The sequence below is a fragment of the Manis javanica genome, chromosome 7 (assembly GCF_040802235.1).
Source record: "Manis javanica isolate MJ-LG chromosome 7, MJ_LKY, whole genome shotgun sequence".
NCBI classification, from domain to species: Eukaryota; Metazoa; Chordata; class Mammalia; order Pholidota; family Manidae; genus Manis; species Manis javanica.
In genome coordinates, this window is record NC_133162.1 from 64,558,473 (window position 1) to 64,566,270 (window position 7,798).

General features: G+C 43.1%; 1 protein-coding gene across 3 annotated transcripts in view; it reads right to left on the reverse strand.

Moving 5' to 3' along the window:
* The window catches only part of SGMS1 (sphingomyelin synthase 1), a 337,682-nt gene that overhangs the window by 183,211 nt on the left and 146,673 nt on the right, over positions 1 to 7,798 (reverse strand). The gene's annotated exons all lie outside the window — the stretch shown is intronic.

Sequence of the window (7,798 nt, forward strand, 5' to 3'; positions counted from 1 at the left end):
TGAGCGTCCAGTCTCGCCACATTCATCTCCTGCCATCCTCTCTTGCAATTTAGACTCTGGCAATAACACCAGTGCTTCCCCCAAATCTGCCCTGCCACAGTCCCCCACTCACAGCTCCTCCCAGATGCTCCTTCAGTACTGAGGGCTGCGAGGCAGAGAATCCAGTCCACAAACACTATTGTGCTAACACAAATGTAAATGAAGACAGGGTTCTAAAGTACCTAAAAATTAAATGGCAGCTATTTATAATTATCTGCTTTATACATAATTTTACACATAATTTTATACATACATTGTATATTATATGCAGAGGTATTTTATTACATCTTTAAATTACTCTAGGCAGAACACTTAATGAAACATGTTTGATTTTTCCCTCCTCTCTGGGCTAATTAGGGAAATTAATTCACAGAAATAATTCCATATGATTCGCAAGAAAACTCAGCAGGCACTTCTTGAGCTAAAACAGCTTGTAAATAAATATCACGAACATGTGAAACACCCACAAGTAGTGCAGAGCTCCACCTACACAAACCCCACTGAGTCATGCTTCAGTCCAATTCAACAAGTCATCCCTAAGTCTTTAGAAGGTACTTTGTCCCAGGTTCTGTGCCATAGAGTTTCCAAAGAAGGATAAGATAGAAGCCCCAATTTCAAAGAGGTTAGACAATGGGGTGAGATACTGAAATACATAGTATCATTAAATCCTAGCAAAATAATCTTTGGGCTTTTTTTTAGATAATTAGACATAATTACATAAACAATTACAATTTAAGTATGGGTATTAAGTTGAAATTACATATCTTGCTTCACTGTCCATTTTTGTTGTATGTATATTTGCTGGAGGAAGGAAAGAATTGAGTCTTATTGATTTTTTATTTGTTTCTTTGAGCAGAGAGCTTGCTTTGTGGACAGAGACTGTGGTTTTCTTACATACTGTATTTGCCATTTAGAAATGCCCAGCATGGGCCTTGCCTCCTCCCAGTCTACAGTATATGAGCACCTGGGTGTCTAGCTATTTTTCCATAAACTCCCTCCTCCCCCAGGGGCCTCTCACCTGACAAGGTATACACCTGTAGCTATGACTGATCAGAACCATTTACTGGGTAATCATCCCAAATGCCCGTAAAAAGATGACTCTTGAATTTCCACCTCCAGCTTCTACCCACACAAAGATGAGTTACAAATGAGGAAAGAAAGAAAAAAGCCAGAGCAAGAGAAGTCAGGACAGAAAACTATAGGTTCAGATTCATCCTGTAACCTCAAGGTTAAGGGGAATGTTAAGGCCCCACTGAGGGCCTGCTTCCTCCTATGCGTCCATGTGAGAGAAGGCAGACTCACCCGGATACTGACCCCCCACCACCACGTTCCCTAATATCCACAGAGCAACAAATATCTGCCCGTGTTTCACAACATTTTCCTAATAGGTTGTTTTTAAATTCACTAGAATTTTAGGATTCTGCTACTTTACTGTACAGATTCAAGATTGTGTCACATGAGAATACAAGGGCAGGAAGGAAAAGAAGAAATACCTTTCCCTTCAATCTCCAGATCCTTAACTTTAAATATTTTTAGATAAGTGCCCTCAAGACCTCACAGGCTTTTTCTAAGGAAGTAAAAGCTGCCAATTTATAAATATAAATCAACTTTTCAATTTTAACAATAGCTTCAAAACTTGGATTGATTGGTCACAGGTCAGAAAATGAACTTAATCATCCAAATTAAGATTCTCAGCAAAACTAATTGCACCCATGATAATGCAAACAGAACAAAAGATACAGTTAGGCACAACCTGAAATAAGGTGAAGTCAAATATCAGGGCTAAACCATGACCAGTACTAAAAATGGCTGCTAAAGAAAATTCTTTAAATCTTTAGAGAATCATATGATATGGGAGTATCACCTTACTGAAAATGGAGATCCTGTATTCCTCCAAAGGGTGTAAACTCCATTCATGACGTCTGCAGAAAGCTTGGCCCTCTCAATAAAAGTTTTAGATGCTCATCTTCCTTTGTTCACTGATAAGGAAATGATTAGTTACTGCCTGGGTCAGAGAGGGGAAATGAACATGCAGACTTGTGTGAAAACAACAAAATGTTGTTTTTCCAAAATAGTTGACTAAGAATATCCTGTCCCAAGTGGCATCAAGTGGAACGTTCCTTCCTGGTTCCAGCCCTCAGAGCAGGGAAGAACAACTCAGCAGGCTGGGCCTCCAATGAGCAAACCTGGGAATCACCTCCATGTGCATGACTAACACCACACCGTCAGTCTGACAGCTTGTAGAGTCAGGCCTCAGAGACTCGGGAAGGGCAGAGGGCTGTCAAGACACACTGACCACATCACTGCATATATGTAACAGAGCAGGTTATTAAGATGGCACACGTTTTGTACAGAGAAAGAAAGAAGTCCAAGAAATCCAAGTAACTTACACCAATGCTATGCTGTTTTATAGCTACAAAGCCTCCCATATTCCTGGGAACCCAGAAAAGCATGTTAAATCTGCTTTGATTAGAGATGAACAGTGAACATATTTCTTGTATAAACATGGGACACAATCTGACAAGTACAAACACACATCTGGAATCCACCAGGCAGAATATCTGAAACCAAGGACAGGCTCACAAAATCCAGGGTGTGTCATCACCCTACCTACCTACCGAGATTCCCAGGCCCCTCCCCTGGAGATCTGATTCAGCACGTCTGGGTGGTGCCTGAGAATCTTTTTTTAACAAGTACCCTGAAGAGACTCTTATGCTCACGCAAGTTTGGGGAACACTGGATTGGACCAATCATACTCTATAAACTTTTAGTTCTCTTTAAGACAGTTCTACTTTAAATCCCATTTAGTAATAGCATCAATTGTGTTAGCTTATAAATGATAATAATAACGCACATTCTTCTCCCACTTCCTCAAATAGTAATAAAATTTTTATAATACCCACTTTGTAAAAAAAGGTTAGGTAACTTAACTTGTGCAAGATTACATAACTAGTGAGTGACAGAGAGGACATTCAGAGGTGTGACTCCAACAGTCACACTCATAACAATTCCACATACAGCCTCCTCTTTCACAACACAGAACCTGCTCATTTTTTACAAGGCACAACAGTTGACTTATTCCCTCAAATCAAAATGATTCAGAGAAACATCTCTGAATTATTAGTCTTTTCAACAAAAGGTTTTAATCCAGGGCCACTCTCAAATTTCTCCTTTAAGGAGGTTTTGATTTGAGCCTCTACACCTTTCTACAGAAAGTACCAAAGTACAATTAAGCCAGTGACCCTTCCTAAAATAAAAATTAGTCTAGAGAAATTACGATGGGCTACAATTTAACCCCCAAATCTGAACAATGTATCAGGCGGAGGGCTAGATATTTATACCCATTAGAAAAGAACAAAAATGTGATAGTCAAACATTTCATAGCTGCTCTCTTCAATCATGTTTAACTCTGAATTAAAAAAAAAACAAAGAAAATCAAATTTTATATATCCATCCTGCCTAAAAAAAAAAACTTGACATGTCAAATGCACAGCACCACTACCCCCACCTGTTTCTATCCTCAGGTTATTTACAAGTCAATTCAATTTTAAAAGGATACAAAAACCAGAACCAAAACCAAGCTCATGATTCATTCATCGAGTACCCATTGAGGGCCTTCAGATGTTGGGTACTGTCCTAGGTGCTATGGACACAACAGGGAATATAAAAGATAATAGCGCTTGTGCTCAAGGAGCTCACATTCTCCTAAGAGGACATATATACTATAAACAAATAATAAAGAAGCACTTTGTCAGACAGTGACAGGTACCATGGTATAGAACAGAGCAGGCAGGCCGATGTGACTGCAGTGGTCCTGGAAGGTCACCCAGAAAGGGGCCGCCTGAGGGAGATAGGGAGCAAGGCCACCCAGTAGCTAGGCAAGCGCATTCCCAAGGGGAAGGACAGTGTTTGGCAGCCACTCCCCTAGCTCCACCCAAATGACAATCCCCTCATTTTCTATATGCCCAGATGGCACCACCCTTTTCCCAGTGGCTGGGGAATGGAACTGAGCTGGGATTCCCTCCTCCCTTACCCCATGCAGTCAGTCGGGCATCCTGCAACTGCACCACCTAAATATCCACCCCCATTTCCCATTTGAGCAACACAAGGACTTGTCATCACAAACTTAGAAGCCTCCAAAAATGCCTACAGAGGCCTCCAAACTGATCTCTCCATACCTTCAAATCTATTCTCCATTAAGAAGCCCGAGGGATCTTTTGAAAACCCATGTATAATCACATCACGGCCCCTCTCTAAACAGCTCAATGCTTCCCAGTGCTCTTGGGAATAAAATCTGGATCCTGGAAGTCCAGGCCCACAGGCACAGTCCAACCCTTGCCCACCCTTGGATCATTCACGCCTCTGTCCCCAGAGCTTCCTAGCCTCTAAGCTACCAGGCCTTTGCCTGCCTGTCCCCTAGAGAGATACCTTCCCCATCTCTCTTGCTTAATCTCCTCTCTCCCCCTTCAGACCTCAAGTGAAAAGTCCATGCCCTGGGGTGACTCTCCTGAACTCTCCATCACTTACAGATCCTACCTTCCACTTACTCTAAGAGTGTTATCCTCTTAGCACTATAACACCTGCAATTAAATCATTATTTCTGTAATTTAAGTTTGGCCCTGCCCCTACAAACGAACCTCCATGATGATAAGGACCACATGGGTTGAACTCATTTTTGCATCTCTCATTCCTTAGAAAGATCAGAAATAAATAAATATTTGGGTAGAGATTAAGCCTTCCTCCTCACGCTTCCCTGTGTTCTCCCTCAAGGAGACCATAAAGTTGCATTTCTCTATTGCAGCCTCTATGCCTCTTGAATTTCTTTTCTAATAACAAAAGTTAGAACAATGAAAAGCCCATGCTGAAATAATTAAGCCTGAATTGAGAAGTCCCAAGTTGAGTGATTTACATCAGGTTTGTTTTCAGTTTCATGTCATGTTACAGAATCCTCTTCCAAAAGGCAAGTCCAGTAAGTGGGTCTGCCATCTCCAGCCACCGGTCAGTCACCGGCATGCCTCGGAGTAAATCAGAGTGAGGGGAGGGAACAGAGAGCTCTGGGGGAAAGGACTTCTTGGGGGTACACAGTCATCAGAATTTTTAAAAAATTAAAGATAATGGGAGCCATTCACTCCGGAACAGGAAATTAAAGGACAGTGCTACACAACTCTCACATACACACAGTTGACACGTTAATAGTAGCCACCACTAGCTGCGCCCTTACCAGATGTCAGAGGCACTGCGAAGAGCTTTATGCACACATTACCTCACAGAACTGGACTGCATGTTTGGGACAGCGCCATGATCCAATGACTCAGCCCTACCTCCTCAAGGAGGTGGAGAAGGGGAAGTCACCTCCTTAGCCTCCCAGAACTAATCACTGCTGTAGCCCCATCAGGCTCCACAACATCAGGGAAGCATGTCAGTTAGAGACCATTGTCAGAGAAGCAAATGGATCCAGTACCCAAAGTGCTGGCACCCAGCAAGAGTCAGTCAGCTGTTCTGGTCCGGGCTCCTGGATCCTAGACCCAGATAAGGTGACACGAGATTTCACAGCCCACTGGTAGCCATGTCCAACCAACAATTCCATCCCTATCAGATGGTCCTCTGGGCAGTGAGCACCTCCCCTCACAGAAGGTCCCTAATACTCTCAGAATAAATGGCCCCAAGTCAAGCTTTCCTAAGGAATACTGCAATATTGTAAAAATCCTAAAGGATAATTTAGAGTTGAATGAAAGCAAAACAGAAGGACTTTATCACTCTTCTTTTGCAGCTGCCATTGGTCTGAATTCACACAAGCCGTCCCTTGTCTCTGCTCTCCCATGTAGCTCTTCTAAGTGACAGAGGCCCAGAGCAGAGAGGCCCTGGACCCAGGCCAGCAGGAGCCAAGCTGCACAGGCTAACGAGCGGGCGGCTCTGACACTCCTTTATCAAACACCGCTCACTCTGAAGCAGCAATAAAGACAATTCTGCATGCATGATCACCTCTCTACAAGAATGGACTAAGGCCTGAGCCCTGGGAGGCAACTCTGCACCCTGATCAGCACCTGATATTTATGGCCCATGGCAAACCCTATCACCTGCATCCAAGCCAACTTACCATGGAATCTACCAAGTCTCCTTCTTCCCATAGTCAGCTAATGGCCAATAGCCTGCTACAGCAAAACTGCTTACCAGCCACCATTGGTTCTACCAGGGAAGACAAAGCTGGCAATTATGTGTGCTTGGTGCTGCGCTGGAAACGCAGCCCTAAATGGCCTCATGCTATCCTCAGGGGCTTCTAACCCCAATACAATAACACCCCAGAGTGGCAACTCCCAGGAGAACCTCTGTTCTGACCAGGGACTCCAGACCAGTAGCTCCCCTGGTCACAGTAAAGCACCACTCAGCCTAAGACAGGCTGAGGCCCATTTAATCTCCCACAACAGATCCCGTCGGGCACAGCTGGTAGAGAATGTCCGGTCATGGTGGACTCACTGCACCTCCACGTGCCCCAGCCACTCAGCCGAGCCGCCTTGGACGGCACACAACCACGGGGCCCCTGAGAGTGCTGTGTGGCAGTAATGCTCTGTTTACAACTACAGCCCCTCACCCGTGAGATGTTCTCTTTAAGTAAACATCAAATGAGAATACGCAGAAGGGCCCCTCAGACATCTGAAAGCTCACCAACCTAAGGGCATTAAAAGATACACCGTTTTGCTGACCGTCCTTGAGGAGTGAGATGTAGACTTTAATAGGTACCCACTGTCCTTGAAGCATGATGTGGTGGGACTGAATCCAAGAGCTGTGACCAAGCTTCACCTGCTTGCTTTCCTCCTCAGTGAAGTGAGGCAACAATATCTCTCTCGGTATCAGAATGAAGTATCAAATGAGAAAAGGAAGTCATCCCTCTGGCATACTGAATGGCACAGAATGAACCATAAATTAATGCTCACTGCCTTCTTCAATGTGTTTAAAGAACTTCTTTCTTCAGTGCCAAACATTCCTTTTCTTTTCCCTATTAATTTCTCAAATTCTTCTTTCAAAATTAACAACCCACATACACTCTTATTCAGTGTATATTCCCTATGCAAGCCAGTGTATTTTCCCTAAGGACGTGTGAAAAACTATGTCAAACTTATGTCTAATGATGGTCACTCCAGCATTGTGACCATCAAAAAAATAATACCTACTAACTAGAATACTATTACAGCACTTAAAGTAAAAGAGGTAGTTCAGTGGGTGCTGATAAAAGGAAAAAGCTTTAAGGTCTAAAACTTTAATACTATGATCAAACATGGATAAAATTTTTCTTTAATATACATATACTAGCTTTGGAGTTCAAATAGTTAACCAATGGAGAGGAAAAGAAAAAAGGAATAAGGGTGGAAGGATATGGTAGGCAAAATAATGGCCCCCACATCCACATCCTAACCCCAGCACCTGAGACTGTATTATCTGCATGGTAAAAGGGCCTCTGCAGATGTGACAAATGAAGGATGCTGAGATGCTGACAGTATCCTGGATTACCCAGGTAGGACCAATCTAATCACATGGGTCCTTAAAATCAGAGACCCTTTCCTAGGTCTGACTAGAGAAGATGGAGGAAGAGGCCATGAGCCAAAGAATACTGGCAGCCTCTGGAAGCTGGAAAAGCTCAAAAGCCTCTGACACACTGATTTTTAAAAAGTTTTTTATTAAGGTATGATTGATACACCCTCTTATGAAGGTTTCACATGAAAAAACAACGTGGTTACTACATTTACCCATATTATCAAGTCCC